Source organism: Rattus norvegicus (genome assembly GCF_036323735.1).
Source record: "Rattus norvegicus strain BN/NHsdMcwi chromosome Y unlocalized genomic scaffold, GRCr8 chrY_unlocalized_18, whole genome shotgun sequence".
Lineage (NCBI taxonomy): Eukaryota > Metazoa > Chordata > Mammalia > Rodentia > Muridae > Rattus > Rattus norvegicus.
The window spans coordinates 95101-113847 of NW_026947376.1; the positions used below are offsets into that span (position 1 = coordinate 95101).

Genomic DNA, 18747 nt, shown 5'->3' on the forward strand with positions numbered 1-18747 from the left:
ATAAGAAAAGCAATGTCAATGAACCAGAGCTTTCTAGTACTAGACCAATATTCAACGAATGTACATGGACATACCTATGGCTCCCACTGCATATTTAGTACCAGATGGCCTTCTTGGGAACCAACAGAAGTAGAAGCTCTTGGTCCTCCCTATATTTGATTCACAGTTCATGGGAATGCAAAGGGGTAGTAAGGGGATTATAGTAGAATGGGAGGTGGACTGGTTAGGGATCTTAGAGACAGGAAATTGGAAAAGGAATAACATTTGTAATGTAAATATAGAAATATCAAATTTAAAAAAGCTATATATTTTGCTAAAAAAGAAAAAAAGGAAAGAAATAAAAGAAAAGAAAACTGCCAATTAATTACACCCTTTGACTCAGAAATCTAAAGGGTCACTGTCAGGGAATGGTAGTCAGAGTAATACTAGTTCAAAGACGAAGATGGTGAAATCTCAAATAGAAGCAATTTTCTCTCCCAGATATCAGTGTCAGACACAATCTGCACTCTAGGAATCCAAAGCACAGAGTAATTTACTCTGAGCTGAGGACACAATACTTGTCTTTCCCTTCTTCCTTAGGACCAAAACCATCAGCTTTAAAGAAAACTGTGCCCTTTCCAACACTTGGCTTTGGAAAAAAGACATGAATGATATAAATTCTCCGACTTCCAGGAACCATAACTAGCAGGGAAGTCCAGATGCATCTGAGAGGCTCCCATCTCCTGATTACCATATTTGGAAGGCTCCAATCAATACTATCTTTTCAGCAAACCTTCTCAACCACTACCCAGAAATGACTGAGATTTCCCATGGACCACATATTTCTTTTTTTTTATAACAAAGCAGAAGGCCAGCTTCCTTCTTCCCATCTTTGATCACTTCATCCTCTTTTTTCTCCTTCCCAAAGGCTGTTTATGCTGAATTAGAGGCCAAATAGTAAACCCTAGAGGTACTGAAGGACTACTGGAGAGGCAACTTCTGTCAGGACAACACTTGTTACATCACAGAAGAAACTAGGGATCTCCAGGATACAACAGATTTTTTTAGATAGGCCTAATGGTGATGTCACTGAGAATTGCCATGGCCTACCTGCTAAAGTGTTTTCCTTTCAATGACCAGATTCGAGGGTGCCCTTGCAAGGTTTGTCTCCTGTGAAACAATGGAAACCTTTTCATTCTACATGTCTTTAAAGCTAGAAACTTCTCTTTATTTCCTTAGTGGTTACATGCTCTGAAAGGAAAAGATAATCAGGAGCTTTGCATGGGTAGAAAAGATCTCGGAACATGGAGTGGAAGAGATTCCTCTGGATAATAATTTTATTACCAGGTCCATTACTGTGACATACAGTTCAATATCCTAGGTTATCTCTGTTTCCCAAAGGCCAGCATTTTCCCTACAATCCTTTAATTGAATTCATATTTCATTACAGTTTCTCATTGTACATTCCTTGATAGGTGACTTTATATATTCCTGAATGTGAAGTGAAAAATTCTGTTTTCCAATTTCATGTTTTTTTGCAATGATTTTGGCAACCCAAGGGTCCCACCTAAGGTTGAATATAAAAATGTAAATATTATGTACCTACTTCCAATGATGAACTTCCAAATCCTTAGTTTATCCAAAAATTTCGAGACATCAGAAAAGCTAAGGAAAACATGAAATATAGAATATGTTTCAGTAGTCTCATTAGACATCAGTTCTTTAATATCTAATTTCCTGTTCCTCTAGGGCCAGACGTGAAGGTTTTCGAGGTTTTACCATGGTTGTTACTTCAGGACAAACATAAAATTCAGGAGGATGTGCAGGGAGATGAATGGCTTGATGTCCAGGGAAACTTCAACTTCAATAGGTTCATAAGAACAAGAGGGAGGTGTTTGGAATTGCCATTTGTGGATTCTACATTCTTGACCTAGGTGTACATAATCCATGTGAAAATTCCACCTAACCTCATAGCTGTAGGAGCCACCAAATGTATAGTTGGAACCAGATGTACATCTTTCCTGAGAGACACAGCTTGAGCAAGTCAAATACAGAAGAGAATGCTACTGGCAAACCAGTGAACCAAAAATGGATCTCTTGTTGGTAGTTTTTGAGAAAGAATTACAAGAGCTTAAGGGGATTTCAATTCCATAAGAACAACAATGCCAGTGAACCAGAGCTTTCTGGTACTAAACCAATATTCAAAGACTGTACTTGGACAGACCTATGTGTCCAACTGCATATGTAGCAGTGGATGGCCTTGTTGGGAACCAATGGAAGGAGAAGTTCCTGGTCCAACCTAGGTTTAACTCTCAGTTCAAGGTAATATCAAGGTTCACTAAGGTAGGTTATAGAAGAATGTTAGGTGGACTAGTTACGGGTCTTATGGACATGAAACTGGGAAAGAAAATCAAATTTGAAATTCAAATATAGAAATATCCAAATAAAAAAAGCAATAAAATTTGCTAAAAATTAAAAAAAAAATGAAATAAATTAAAGAAAAGACATCTGTCAGCTAATTACACATATTGACTCAGAAATCTAAAGGGTAACTATCAGCAAATGGTAATCAGAGTAATACTAGTGGAAAGACTGAGATGATGAAGTCTCAACTAGAAGCTCTTCTCTCCCAAATATCAGTGTCAGACACAAACTGCACTATAGGTGTCCAAAGCATGGAGGCGTTTACACTGAGCTGAGGAGACAATACTTGTCTATCCTTTGTTTCTTCGGACCTTTTTCTTCAGGGCAAAAAGAGTGAAAGCCATGAGCTCTCACTAGAACAACTGTGCCCTTCCCAACAACTGACTTTTGGAATGAAGAAAATGATTATATAAACTCTCTAAATTCCAGAAACCATATCAAGCAGGGAAGTCCAGATGATAATGAGAGAATCCCAGCTCTGGATTCCCATGTGTGTAAGGCTCAGATCAAGGCTATCTCTTCAGATACAACACTCAACGCCTACCCAAGACTCACTGAGCTTTCCCATGGACCATTTATTTCTTCCTTTTTTATACAAAGACAGAAGGCCAGCTTCCTTCTCTTTTATCTCCCTAACAAATGGCTGTTTAGCCAGAATAAGAGGTCAATGAGTTAACCCTAGAGGTCCTCAAAGAATATCCAAGAGGCAGTTGCTGTCACCATGACACTTGTGACATCACAGAAAAGCTAGAGCTCTTCAGGATACAAGAGATATTTCAGGGAGGACCTAATGATGATGTCACTGAGAACTGCCATGATCTAACTGTTGAACAGCTTTCTTTACATTGACCAGATTTGAGGGTTCCCTTTCCAAGAGTGTCTCTTGTGACACACTGGAAACCTTTAAATACTATATATCTCTAATGCTGGAGACTTCTCTTTGCTTCATTCGTACGTACATGTTCGGAATAGAGAATGTTGGTCAGGGGCTTGGCATGGCTATAAAGATCTAGGAACATGGGGTGGAGGAGATTATTCTGGATAATAATTCCACTCCCAGTTCCATTCCTGTGACATACAGTTCAAGTTCCTAGGTTTTGTCTGTTTCCCAAAGTCCAATATTTTCCTTCCAGACATTTAGGTGAATGAATATTGTATTACATTTCCTTATTGTATATTCTTTGAAAGGAGACTTTATATATATTACTGAATGTGTACTCATATATTCTGTTTTCCAATTTTAATTTTTGCAATGATATTGGCAACAAAGTTGGCCCAGCTAAAGCATGAATATAACAGTATAAATATTGTATACCTACTTCAAATGATAATCTCTCAAATCCTTAATTTAAGCAAAAATTACCAGCCATCAGTAAAGCAAAGGACAATATGGACCCTAGAATGCGGTTCAGATTTTCTTTTAGGCTTGAAAAATTTTGCGAAGAAGGTTTTGTGGGTGTATTTGTGTCTTTATCCCTCCATTGCTGGTCTTTCCAGGCTATGGGAGTTGGCCTCTTAATGTTTCATATCACCAATGTAATTCAAGCTTAGGTCACCCCATTGATTCCTGGGTACCTCCATTATACCAGGTCTCTTTCTCTTCCTGGAGGTTTCTCCCACCTCCTCATCTCTTTAAGTTCAAGATTTCCTTTTTTTCTCATGACTATCAGGTCCTATCTCCTGTCCCTTCACACACAGGATCCATTCTCCTCTTCCTTCCATCTCTCATCTAGTTCCTTTCCTCAATCGGCCTCCTAGACTATTTTATTCCCCATTCTAAGTGAGAGTCAATCTTATGCACTTTGGCCATTCTTCTTGTTTATCTTCTTTGTACCTTTAAGCTTTGTGGAGGATGTCCTGTAGTTTATGGATAATATTACTTATAATTGAGCAATTTCAACAACCCTCTTGATCATATTTTAGAGTAGTATGTTAAAATTGAAAATTATAATTTAGTATGAGTGAATGTCATGAGGACCAAATTTAGGTAAAAAGAAACTTAAAACAAGATCAAATCACAGATTTTAAAAATTGACCTAATAATAAAAATTCTCTACTATCATAAGGAATTATTATATCACAGGCAATTTTTAAGTGGTACCATAAATTTGGCAGACAAATGATGTTTTTAACAAGTAATTATGGATAATATGACTAAGATCAAATAAGATAAATATATTGTTTTCATTCTGATATCACTTCCTGGCATTTTTCCTCAAACATGATGTTTATAGCATTGAACATTATGGTATTAGTTTTAAATTTTAATATTTATTATAACCTAACCTATAAAGTAACAGGTTGCCATATGTTATGTTTGTAGACAATCACCCTCATCCTCGCTTCCTCAGTTCTTTGTTTCCGCCTGCCCTATGTCCCTCACCACTTATACTAGTCTCTCTTCATTATTCTTACTTCTAGATTCATATCCCACATGCTCAATATCTTCCATACCACACTGTTTAAAACCCTACTCTCTAATCTCTCTAATCTCTGTGACGTATACCAGTTAAATGAACTCAAACCACCCACAGCTTCACATAAATACAAGTATATTAAAAGGAGATTCTTTGATCTCTTTGAAAAAGAACACATGGTATTTGCCTTTCTAAGTCTGTGTTACCTTACTCGGTTTAGTTTTCCTAGGGAGAATGAAGTACCATTGTGTATATTGTCACATTATTATATATCTATGTATCAATGAATATTCATTATGATTCTCAATAAAAGAGCAATAGATTTATTTTTGAAAAACGATGAGAAAGCTCAGATAGAAAAGTCAAGAAACTAAGAAACTAAGGAACTAAGAAACTAAGAAAATTTCAAAGATAAATATGACGAACATATTTGTGTTTATATTAACTGGAGCAGTGTGTGTTAAAGTTAATAAAGGATGTGGTATTTATAATATTTTTATACTAATAAAATGTAGAATATTCAATAATTTAGAGAATACTTATAAAATTGTTCATCACTAAGTTATATTTCCACTAAAACTGTAATCTTTTTATAAACTATTTTACATATATATATGTATGTATATGTATATATATATTACCTTCAAAATAAAGAATATTAAGAAGTTAGTCATAAAATTCAATAACAACACCAAAGACGAATTATATGAATAACCAACAGAATAGGAGATATTGCAAACCTCTCCAGTTAAATTAAGAGACTTAGAAAAGTGATAGCATTTTAATAGAAAGGCACATGGCAAACAAGATACAATAAAATCCTGAAACTATACTAAGATGGTTACTATTCATTCCTATGTGCTAAGGTTTCATCAACAAGCATGGTACATGAAGATAATGTATATGTCAGAAAAATTAATTAATGTTTACCATAGTAACTTTCTTCATAAAACCCAAGCAGACACTTCTCTTTTTTGTTGCTTAAAAAGTATGTACAAAGCACGGCTTTTGATTATAACACTAATATTTCAAAACTATCATTAAATATGCAAAGATCTTAACACAAAACCCATAGTTTTCATAGCAACCATACAAACTTAAGAAGGAAAAGAAAACAATTTTAAGTACATAGATGTGCGTAATGAAGTCCCCACCTTACCAGTAATAGATGGGTCAAATTTATTGTTCTATGTATTACATAGAATACTCTATCCCAGTTCATTGTTCCTTAGCATATGTTTTTCCTCATCTTTCTCTGTTACTTATCTTCTGAAAGCAGGTGGTATTTCTCATAAAATTAGTTCAAATCATCCAATCTTCACTCCAACAAAAAGAAGGTGTTTACATTAGAGGAAAACCAATTAAAGGTTCTCATTTTTTATTGTGCAAAATTTTATGTATGATTTTGTATGCTTAATATGCTTCTACACCTTAGTGATGACAATTCAAGATTGGCATGAAATCCATCATTCTTAATTCACAATGTAAATGCCCTTTAGCTACAGAAAAGCCTTCAAAGTGTATTTACATAGGATTATTTAGTAAAAATTCAACTTATAGTTTAAGGGGAATAGTGATGTAAAACATCTTTTCTTACATTTTCGTTGCCTTCACATTATTTTATAGCTAAGAGATTTCATTAGAATCAAGAAAGAATTGTTAACATCTTACTAAAATAAAATGAGAATTTTCTCTGTATAATACAGAACTTATTCTTGAAAATTTTTGTGACACTGTTTCTTTTATATCCCTGGCAGTACCAGAACTCACTATCTCTTTCACCTATTCTCTCTCTCTCTCTCTCTCTCTCTCTCTCTCTCTCTCTCTCTCTCTCTCTCTCTCTCTCTGTAGACCAAGCTGGCCTTGAACTTAGAGTTCGGCCTGCTTCTGCTACCCAGTGCTAAGATTAAAGGCCTCTGCCACCACACTCCGTGCTTTTCTACATCTTTAACAAGCTCTTGTCTGATTATATTCCAAATCTTATGAAGTTAGCTCCCTAAAGTACCTAGAAGAAATTCAGTATCAAAAATATATTTTGCACACCTAAATCCCTCGTCCCGAGTTGCTGATTGATCTACACACGTAGCAAGCTCTCTGAAGGAACTGAAAGCCACAAATTTTTGCTTTCATTACAGGAATAAAGAAAAGGCCTGTTCACTGCACAATCTCATGATATCACGGAACAATTCTTCCAACACTACAAAGTGAAATCTTATATTGACTCCTGTACCTGAAGCCACAGTTTCTTTCCTTCTATTTAGTTGTGCTCATTGTCACCACCATTTCATTATAACCAGGTTTAACCCAAAGGTATTCTCTGCCCCAAGAATTCATTTCTACTATATTGACATATTCAGTCATGTTCAGTTAAATTTAAGCACTGACCACACCAAAGTGAGGATTTATATAATATCCAACAGAAACATAGGAAGAAATGCTACAAAAATAAATTTATACTGAATAAATAATCAAAATGTGTTTTATTTGTTGTAACACAACATCTATCCATTTTCATTGTATTGATTGGTTCTGGGTATATTCACAAGCCAAGAAAATTGTATTTAAGCCCGGAAAAAACTTTTGAGATTTAGTTCTCTCTTTTATATAGACTATGAAGACTAAACTTAGATATCAATGCTTAATAGAAAGCAATTTTACATGTTGTGTCATTTCACTGTTTCTCAAATTTTTTTGTATAATTGAAAGTGTATAGCTAAATCTTGTAATTTAATATTTTTCCCACTTCATTTCAATTTCTACTTTAACTCTGAGTAATAAGTCCAAATGGGATCTGATTACATATATTGGCCCCGTACGATTTTTTTAAAAATTATAAGGTAAAGTTTTATATGCTAGAAAGTACACTTTTGAGAGTACATTACACTGGAAATTTAGTTCATCCTTTTTCATTAGTTTTGTCTGAAAGACTATTATTTACAAATTTGTTTTAAATTTTTAGAAGTATTGTGTGTGTTTGTTTGTTTGTCTGTGAGTATGCCTGTTTGAGTATACATACATACATACATGTATATCTTTGACAATTCAAATATAATAAGACCAGAGAAAGTAGCTTGAGTGTTATTGATAATTTATGGACACTGAATTTTTGTATATGCTGTATATGTAACCTTGAAAATATGTACTGTATATTTTTTCAAAAGCATTGTTTAAATATGTATACTACATGAAGCACACTAATTGCAGTTTTAGCCTTTTCCACACTAATTTTATCTCTTTAGATGTCTAGAAAGAAATACACAGAAGCATGAATCATCTCTTAACTCCAAATGTAGGTAGACTCTATGATATATTTTGCTTTTTTACATGATTGCTCAACTTTAGTTCATAAATTATATATTTAATTTGCTCTATTTATGTTACAAAGGTGTGGCACATTGCTTTTGTAATGTGTGGCACATTGTATATATGTATTCATTGATAACTTCCTTCTTTCAACAAACATTAAGAATAAATGATTTATAAACATTATTACAAAATCTAACATCATTCAGTTTCTTCCATATTCAAATACCAAAATGCATAAATATAGAAAGAATTTCCTGATTTTGACTATTAACAGAAATATTTGATGTACCATTCCTATAAACAAATTTTGATATATCCATTAAAATTTCTTCAATGAGTAGTTTATATAATAATGAAGGTAAGTATAGACATATTGTTAGTATATTTGAATCACAAATGATGTCAGTATTTTACATAGCCAAATATGCATAAACATGTAATTTTACACCTGAATTCCATAAACGTGCATTTATATATTTCCACTCAAAATCAGCTGGGTCCAACTTACACGCATTCTCACAATTATACTCTTACACACACACATATGCATTCATTCTTGTAATTACATATTTAAACAGACATCCTTACTTTCATATGCATAGGGAGCAGGAGACCAAGCACCAGTGCAGAATGATGAGGTCCAATCTTTATAACATAAAGAAAAAAATCACTTCGACCCTTTTAATGCTAAGTGAATTAAACCCAAGTGTGTAAGAGAAAAGCCTTGTTCCTTTTGATAAGAGTAAGCCTGCATTGCTATTAAGAAATGACCTGTTCTGTCCCATGGTAAGGAGAAACCTGCCTGCACCTTCTGTTCTTTCCAGCTTCTTCTCTTTTCCTCTTCTCCTCTGCATTCTGCAGATTGCCCTCTTACGTTACTTATAGTATCTACATTATTCCTCTCTACATTTCTTCTCAGCCCAGATATTTTTGGCTCAGTTCTACTAAGCTCAGTTCTCCTTAACTCAAAGCTGACTTTTCAGCTCTGTCCATCTACAGGTCAGTCCACCTATCTCTGTCCTTCCAGTTCAGTCCTTCTCTCTCAGTCCTTCTGTGTGTCTTCTCTTTCTCCTCAGAACTTAAACATCTTTAAGAATATATGATCCTGTTTTACAATGTTCATCACAAGTTCATATGAAAGATCAAAGCATAAAGTGACACATAATTTACAACCGAGAATTTTTACATCAATATCCATCAAGAGTAATTATCTGGCAAAACATTCATCACCTGTGTCAGCTCCACAGGCTCACTGAAGATCCAAAACCATAGTTGTTAGTGAAGTTATATATAGATAAACCCAGTTAATATCTTATCCTCTGTCCTTGCACCTGCAACAAATCGTTTGTTTTCTTTTTATGACTCTTGATAACTGTATTGCAACATCTTAGAATGTGTTCTTAGTAGGAGAAAGTCTGTTTACTATCTCAGAAAAATTAACTGTTGACACTAGGGACACCGGCAGAATTGTCACTGCAATTTTGACTATTAGAAAGGGACTTATACGGGTTCGGGATTTAGCTCAGTGGTAGAGCACTTGCCTAGCGAGCGCAAGGCCCTGGGTTCAGTCCCAGCTCTGAAAAAAAGAAAAAGAAAAAAAATAAAGAGACTTATAGCAGTCCCACTATAATAGAGATTAATAACCATTGATATAATTTTAGGAATTATTGTAGAATCATTATTAAGACTAAAGAATTCATCTATTTGCCTGTATAGTATCACTACGGGACAGTAAAACTTCGTATGACTGCAGAGATCTGCTCCAAAGGGGTGTGCTATTACTCAATGATTGTTATATATGTCTAATAATAACAACAGGAATAGCATTTAATAGCGTAAACTTTCCCAAAATGAATCCCTTACAACTTTGCTTAATAAGGGATAACCAGTTGTAGATTATAAAATAATCCGAAGCTGTGTATCTCAGGATGATCACCTGCTAGTTATTAGCTTGTCCTGTTATGGTCCTGACACTTTCTTCTCAGTCTTACATGGTACCTTCTCAAAAACTGACAATCTGATCCATCATAAAACAGGCCTCAAGAGATACAAGAAGTTTGAATTAATCCCATGCATCCTATGAGATCACTACAGACTAAGAAAGGTATTCAATAACAATAAGAACAACCATAGTCCCACATATACATGGTAGCTGAAGAATGATTTACTCGATGAGAACTTGTTCAAGGAAGAAATAAAGAAAAAAATTAAAGACATTTCAGATTTTAATGAAAATGAAGGCATAACTTGGGAATACAAAAAAGCAATGCAAGAGGAAAACTCATAGCTCTGAGAGCCTCCACAAACAAACAGAAGCTATGATACACTAGCAGTTTGACAGAACACCTGAAATCTCAGAACCAATAAAAATCCAAAGACTAGACAGCAGGAAATAATCAAACTCAGGACTGAAATCAACCAAGTAGAAATGAAAGGAATTATATAAAGAATCAACAAAACCAGGAGCTGGCTCTTTGAAAAATCCAGAAATAGGTAAATCCCTTATATTCAAATTAAAAATAACAAAGTCAGAAATGAAATAGAGATATAACCAAAGAAAGTGAGGAAACTCAAAAAATTATCAGATCCTTCTATAAAAGCCTATACTTAACAAGTGGGAAAGTAAGGATTCAATGGATAAATTTCTAGAGAGATATAAGGTACCAAAGTTGAATCAGAATCAGATAAACCACCTAAATTCTCCCATAACTTGTAAAGTAGTAGAAGCAGTCATTAAATGTCTCCCAACCAAAAGATCCCAGGACCAGAAAGGATTAGTACAGAATTCTCTCAGACCTTCATAGAATACCTAATACCAATATTCTCCAAACTATTCCACAAACTTGAAATAGAAGGAACACTACGCAATTCCTTCTCTGATGCCACAATTATGCTTACAACTAAAGCAAACAAAGACCCAAAAAAGAAAGAGAATTTCAGACCAATTTATTCATGAATATCCCTGCAAAAATTCTCAGTAAATTTCTTGCAAGTCAAATCCAAGAATACATGAAAACAATGATCCATCATGATCAAGTAGGCTTCATCCCAGAGATACAGGGATGGTTCAATATACAGAACCTGATCACTAATCAAACTAATCCCACTATAAAAACAAATTCAAAGAAAACAAAACAAGCAATCATTTCATTAGATGCTGAGAAAGCATTTTACAGAACGTAGCCCTTCATGTTACAAGTCTTGGAAAGATCAGAAATTCAAGGACCATACTGAACTCAATAAAAGCAATATACAGCAAACCAGAGGCCAATATCAAACTAAATGGAGAAAAACTTAATGCAATCCCACTACAATCAGGAACTAGACAATGATAACCACTCTCTCCCTACCTTTTCAATATAGTATTCAAAGCCCTAGCCAGAGTAAACAGAAAACAAATGGATGTAAAGGGATACATATTGCAAAGGAAATTTTCAAAATGTCACTATATGCAGATGTTGTGACCCGACAATTTCCACCAGTGAATTTCTAAGCAGATAAACAGCTATAGCAGAGTGGAAGAGTTTAAAATTGATTCAAACAAATCAGTATCCTGCCTCTGCTCAAAAGAGAAATAGGCTGAGAAAGAAATTACAGAAATGACACCCTTGACAATAGTGAAAAAGCTTATAAAATACCTCTGTGTGACTCTAACCAAGCAAATGAAAGATATACATGACAAGAACACAACTGTCTGAAAAAAATAAATTGAAGAAGATCTCAGAAATTAGAAAGATCTCCCATGTTCATGTATTGGCAGGTTTAATATTGTAAAAATGGCCATCTTGCCAAAAGCAACCTACAGATTCAATGCAATCTCCATCAACATTACAACTGATTTCTTCACAGACATAAAAATGGCAGTTTGCAAATTTATATGGAATAAAAAAAAAATCCCAGGATAGAGAAAACTATTCTTAAAAATAAAATCATTTGAGGAAATCGCTATCCCTGAGCTCAAGTTGTATTACAGAGCAATGGTGAGGAAAAACTGTATTGTATTGGTATTGAGACAGTCAGGTATAACAATGGAATAGAATGTAAGACCCAAAAATGAACCCACACAGCTATGGCCACTTGATAATTAACAAAGGATCTAAAACCATACAGTGGAAAAAAAAGATAGCATTTTTTTTAAAAATTGTGCTGTTTCAACTGAAGGGCAGAAGGTAGAGGAATGCAAATCAATCCATTCTTATCTCCTTGTACAAAGCTCAAGTAAACTGGGTTAAAGAACTCCAAATAAAACCAGATACACTGAAACTAATTGATGAAAAGCAGGGGAAAGCATCAAACAGATTGGTACTGGGGAAAATTTCCTCAATAGAACACCAAAGGCTTTTGTTCTAAGATCAAAAATTGAAAAATGAAACTTCATAAAATTTCAAAGTTTCTCTAAGACAAAGAACACTGTTATTACTTCCATACAGCAACTAACAGATTGGGAAAAGATCTTTACCAATCCTATATCCGATGGAGTGCTAATATCCAATATATACAAAAAAACTCAATAAGCTATCCTCCGGAGAATCAGATAACCCTATTTAATACTGGGCTACAGTTCTAAACAAAAATTCTCAACTGATGAATATTGAATGGATGAGAAGCACCTAAAAATGTTCAACATCCTTACTCATTGGGGAAATGCAAATCAAAACAATCCTGAAATTCTACCTCATACCAGTCAGAATGGCTAAGTCAAAAAAGTCAGGTGACAACAGTCTCTGTCAAGGATGTGGAGAGAAAGGAACACTCTTTCACTGTGGAAATTACAAGCTCTTAAAATCACCCTGGAATCCAGGCTGGAGCTTCTTCAGAAAATTGAACATAGTATTTACTACCTGAGGATCCAGCTGTACCATTGGATGGCATATACCCAAAACTTGCTCCAACCTACAACAAGGACACATGCTCCACTATGTTCAGAGCAGCCTTATTTATAACAGACAGAAGCTGGAAAGAACCCAGATGTCCCTCAAAAGAGGAACAGATTGATATAATGTGGTACATTTACACAATGGTGTGGTATGCAGCTATTAAAAAGAATGACTTCATGAAATTCATAGGGAAATGGATGAAACTAGAAAATATAATCCTGAGTGACATAACAAAAACACAAATAAATGCACATAGCATGCCCTCACTAGTAAGTGAATATTAGCCCAAGAGCTCATAATATCCACCATAAACTCATATGCACTCTGAAGCTTAACAAGAAAGGACAAAGGGGGATTGCTTCATTAACAATTAGAAGGGGGAAGAAAATTTTCATGGGAGTCAGATGGAGGAATCACCCTGTGTGAGAGAGGGGAGTGAAATAGAAAAATAGGAGATCAGGATAAGATGTTGGAAGAAACAGGGAAAAAAACAGAGGACCAGGAAAATTAGTATAGAGAGAAGGAACAGTTGAGGATGGGGGTATCCTCTAGGATAAACCAGATACTAGGAATGCGACAGGTTCCCTGGACCCAATACTGATGACATTGGCCAACATCAACAATAACACTGAAATTAACCTGAAGACACCACCTCCAGTAGATAGACATGGCCCCCAGTGTAAGGATGGGACCACTCACCCATCTCAAATATATTCAGAGTTATCCTGTCTAATGGAAATGCAGAGGGGAAAGTGGGGCAGAGGCTGAAAGAAAGGCCATCCAGAGATCTGCAGACACCAACCTGGACACTGTTGCTGCTGCTGATATGTGCTTGCAAACAGGAGTCTGATATGCCTGTCCTCTGAGAGGCTTTGCCAACACCTGACTGAGACAGATGCAGATATTCACAGCTAACCATTGAACTGAACCTAGAGATCCCAATGGAAGATGTAGGGGAAGGGCTTAAGGGGCTGAAGGGGATTGTTATTAGAGATAGAACAACGATATCAATTAACCAGACCCCTCAGGGAACCCATGGACCTAACCACCAACCATTGAATATACATGTTCTGGTACCCTACAAATGTAGCAGAGAATTGCCTCATCTCACATCAGTGGAAGGGGAAGCAGTTGGTCCTTAGTAGCTTGATGTCCCAGAGAAGAGCGAATCTAGAGGGGTGAGGTAAGAACGACTGGGGGTGTTGGGGACGCACGCTCTTAGAGACAAAGAGGAAGAGTATGTGGTGGTGGGGATTATAGAGGCGGACCGGAAAGGGGGCAATATTTGAAATGCAAAGAAATACAATTGTTAATAATAGTAATAATAAAGGCAACTGCATACGATATCAAGACATATTTAGAATTTCAATATATGTGATTAGAGAAAATACTTTCCATTGTGTAGCATACTCAATATTTCAAAAATATCATCACGGAAAGAATATTAAGAGCTTTGGGACAAGAAAAAATAGTGATACATCAAGGCAGAAGCATCACAGTAATATCTGGAACTCAAATGGAATTCTAATATCAAGCCCATGCATTCAATGCTCTATACAATTCCTATCACATGTTCATTCCCTAAAAAAATCCACCAGTGATTTTCTAGTCCCTGCAGTCTCTGAGGATCAAGGGTCTGGATCAACCTTTCCCATTCGGTTATGAGGCTCCAAGACACATCACTGCACCACAGATGGCCTCTGGTTAGAGGGATCTACCGTGTTGTAAGTGTCGCTTGACCGCACAGTGTCCTAAGCACCCCTTGCCCTTTCCATTCATGTTGCTCCTTCCCGAATCCCTGGTCTTGTCCCCTGACAGTGGGCACAATAGCAGATAGCAATCTGGACACAAAGGAAGAGATTCGACAGGGTTCCTCCTCATTCAGAAAGCTTGGATGATCGTCCCGCTACTACAAGCAGAAATGACAAGTGAAGCAGCTCCTGACTGCCCGGTGCAGACCTCACGACTGCCCCTTGCAGACCTCGCTACTTCCCTGTGCAAACTCGAGGACAGCTCCTCTAGAGCTTTGGCTGTTTCAGGAGATCAATGGTCACTCGAGATTTCCCTGCTTTGCCTTCCGGACTTGTCCACAGTTCTCGGAAGATAGAGAGACATACTCAAAGGATACAGCTCAACTGATGCTTACCATGACTCACCACTGGCAAGTACATTCACTGCCCCTTCACATGGTAGTAGCCCATTCGACATTTCTTGTTCAATTTCCTTAAAGACTAAACGACCAGATGTGAGGAGAGAGACCAGCGACCCTCATCCCGGACTTCACCCTCTGACCATGCACCAACGATTTCTCAGCCTCCACGGCCTGGGAACCCTTCAGTGTCCCCCAAGATGACAACAACACCTGAGTGCAACAGTGGAATCAGTTGAAGGATTCCCAGCCTCCACAGCCTGGAAGCCCATTCAGTGTCCCCCAAGATGATTATAACACCGGACTCCAATGGGGGAAGCATTTTAAGGTTTCCCAGCCTCCACAGCCTGGAAGACCTTCGGTGTCCCCCAAGTGGATTATAACTTCCTACCACAGTGGGGGAAGCAATTGAACACCAGAGACCCGAGCGACTTTGCACCTCCCGGACTACTTAGAAGGGCTCGGGACAAGTTCAGATGCCCAAAACCCTATGAAGATCAGAGATTCAAAAAACCTGATGCTCATGTTACAGAAAACCTGCAGAAACTCAAAGATCATATAAAGGCTTCAGTCAATAAGAGGGACCTAGACTCCAGAAGGGAACTGACAGAGAAGAAGAAATGGACAGTTCCACTTACTCTGAGGGTTTCTGAGGGCATGAGTAATACACTGACCAAGGATAGCAGATCACTGAGAAACCCACTGACTAGGGATATCAGAAGATCTGCTTTACATCCTGCTACCCGAAAAAGAGTGGCCTCATCTAAGTTCCCATTCTTGGTTCTTGGGAAGATGAAAAAAAAAAAAGTAAAGAAAAGAAAAGCGGGTTATGTCTACTGGGATTGAGGAACATGTGGACTAGGACGAGTTGGTAGCCAGAGTGCCTGTAACATCTACAAAACACAATACTGGAAAGAATAGTGAAAGACTCAAAGAATATCACACTGTGCCTGGGCCACTTTTTGCTGACTCTTATACTGACAAATTGGGACAGGTACTTTCCCCACACATTCCAGGTTGCCAACATCCTTCCCTATCTAGACATGGAGAACTTGGATCTCCCATTTTTCCCCAAGATGTTCCTACCCACCCAGGACTTTCCGGAAATAACCAAATGGTTCCAATGTTCTATAGGGTTATTCCACATTTGCCCAGGTGTCCAAAATTCCTCCCACAGATCCTGAAAGGAAAATCATACATTCTCCTCTTCCAGAGGGAGTATCTTTTTTTCTTCCATCTTTATTAAATTGAGTATTTCTTATTTCCATTTCAAATGTTATTCCCCTTCCAAGTTTGCCCATTAACATTTTCCTAGCCCCTCCCTCTCCCCTTCTATAGGGGTTTTCCTCTCCCGATCCACCCACACATTACTGCCCTTCTCCCAAAAATGCCATTCACTGGGGGTTCATTCTTGGGAGAACCAAAGACTTCCCCTTCCACTGGTGCCCCTAATAGGCATTCATTGATACCTGTGAATTTGGAGTTCAGGTCAGTTCATGTATAGGCTTGGGTAGTGGCTTAGTCGGTTGAACCTAGGTTTGGTTGGCATTTTTGTTCAGATGGGGTCTCAAGACCATTAACTCTTTCAGGCCTTGCTCTGATTCCTTTAGCAGGGGTCGCATTCTCAGTACAGTGGTTTGCTGCTGACATTTGCCTAAGTATTTGCTGTATTCTGGCTGTGTCTCTCAGGAGAGATCTACATTGGTTCCTATCAGCCTGCATTTCATTGATTCATCCTTTTTACCTAGTTTGCTGGCTGTATATGTATGGGCCCCATGTGGGGCAGGCTCTGAGTGGGTGTTCCTTCGGCCTCTGTTCTACAATTTGCTTCCCTATTCCCTGACAAGGGTATTCTTGATCCCCTTTTAAAGAAGGAGTGAAGCATTCACATTTTGGTTCTGTGCATCTAGGGTAATTCGAGAATTTGAGCCAATAGCACTTATCAATGAGTGCATACCATGTATGTGATTCTGTGATTGGATTACCTCACTCAGGATGATATTTCCAGTTCCATTCATTTGCCTATGAATTTCATAAAGACATTGTGTTTGACAGCTGAGTAATATTCCATTGTGTAGATGTACCACATTTTCTGTATCCATTTCTCTGTTGAATGCATCTTGGTTCTTAGCTTCTGGCTATTATAAATAAGGCTGCTATGAAAATAGTGGAGCATGTGTCTTTGTTATATGAAGGTACATCTTTTGGGTATATGCCCGAGAGAGGTATAGCTGGTATCTTAGGTAGTTAAATGTCCAATTTTCTGAGGAACATCCAGACTGATTTCCAGAATGGTTGGACCAGTCTGCAATCCCACCAACAATGGAGGAGTATTCCTCTTTCTCCACATCCTCGCCAGCATCTTCTGTCACCTGAGTTTTTGATCGTAGCCATTCTAACTGGTTTGAGGTGAAATCTCAGTGTTGTTTTGATTTGCATTTCCCTTGTGTGTAAAGATGTTGAATATTTCTTTAGGTGTTTCACTGACATTCGATATTCTTCAGCTGTGAATTCTTTGTTTTGCTCTGAACCCCATTTTTCAATAGGGTTATTTGTCTCCTGCAGTCTAACTTCTTGTTTTCTTTGCATATTTTGGATATTACCCTTCTATCTGTTGTAGGATTGGTAAAGATCTTTTTTCTGTCTGTTGGTTGCCATTTTGTCCTAAGAACAGTGTCCTCTGCCTTACAGAAGCTTTGCGGTTTTATGAGATGGCATTTGTTGATTCTTGATCTTAGAACATGAGCCTTTGGTGTTTTGTTCAGGAAATTTTCTAAAGTGCCCATGTGTTCCAGATGCTTCCCCACTTTTTCTTCTGTTAGTTTGAGGTTATCTGGTTTGAAGTGGAGGTCCTTGATCCAGTTGGACTTTAGCTTTTTACAGGGCAGTAAGAGTGGGCCAATTTGCCTTCTTCTACATACTGACCTCCAGTTGAACCAGCACCACTTGCTGAAAATGCTATCTTTTTTTCCATTGAATGGTTTTGGCTCTTTCTCAAAAATTAAGTGACCATGGGAGTATGGGTTAAGTTCTGGGTCTTCAATTCTATTGTACTGGTTGATTTGCCTGGCTCTGTCTCAATGCCATACAGTTTTTATCACTGTTGCTCTGTAATACTAGAGTTCAGGGATAGTGATTCCCAAGGAAGTCCTTTTACTGTTGATGATAGTTTTAGCTATTCTGTGTTTTTTGTTATTCCAGATGAAATAATGAATTGTACTGTCTAACTCTACGAAGAATTGGATTGGAATTTTGATGGGGATTGGAATTAATTTGTAGGTTGCTTTTGGTATAATGGCCATTTTTACTATATTATTCCTGCCAGTTCATGAGCATGGGAGATCTTTCCATCTTCTGAAATCTCCTTCACTTTCTGCAGAGACTTGTGGTTCTGCTCATATGCTCATATCTTTTACTTGCTTGGATAAAGTCACCTTGAGATATTTATATTATTTGAGGCTATTGTGAAGGTTGTCATATGCCTAGTTTCTTGCTCTGCTAGTTTAGCTTTTGTGTAGAGTTACTTTTATACCCAGCCACTTTGCTAAAATTGTTTATCAGGCTCAGGAATTATCTTGTGAAACTTTTGAGGTCA

The 18747-nt window shown here is 37.1% G+C and overlaps 2 long non-coding RNA genes across 3 annotated transcripts in view; one reads left to right on the forward strand and one right to left on the reverse strand.

The window, feature by feature from the left end:
• The window catches only part of LOC134484609 (uncharacterized), a 10019-nt gene extending 4730 nt beyond the window's left edge, over nt 1-5289 (forward strand). The window contains exons 3-4 of one of the 2 annotated variants that reach the window (XR_010062114.1): nt 580-1140; nt 1729-5289. This is a non-coding gene — a long non-coding RNA (uncharacterized LOC134484609). Of the gene's footprint in view, nt 1-579 lie in introns of both variants that reach the window. The other variant, XR_010062113.1, reaches the window with a different exon arrangement.
• Nucleotides 1-18747, reverse strand: part of LOC134484608 (uncharacterized) — a 103115-nt gene that overhangs the window by 68393 nt on the left and 15975 nt on the right. The window contains exon 3 of the long non-coding RNA XR_010062111.1: nt 1586-1644. This is a non-coding gene — a long non-coding RNA (uncharacterized LOC134484608). The remainder of the gene's footprint in view (nt 1-1585; nt 1645-18747) is intronic.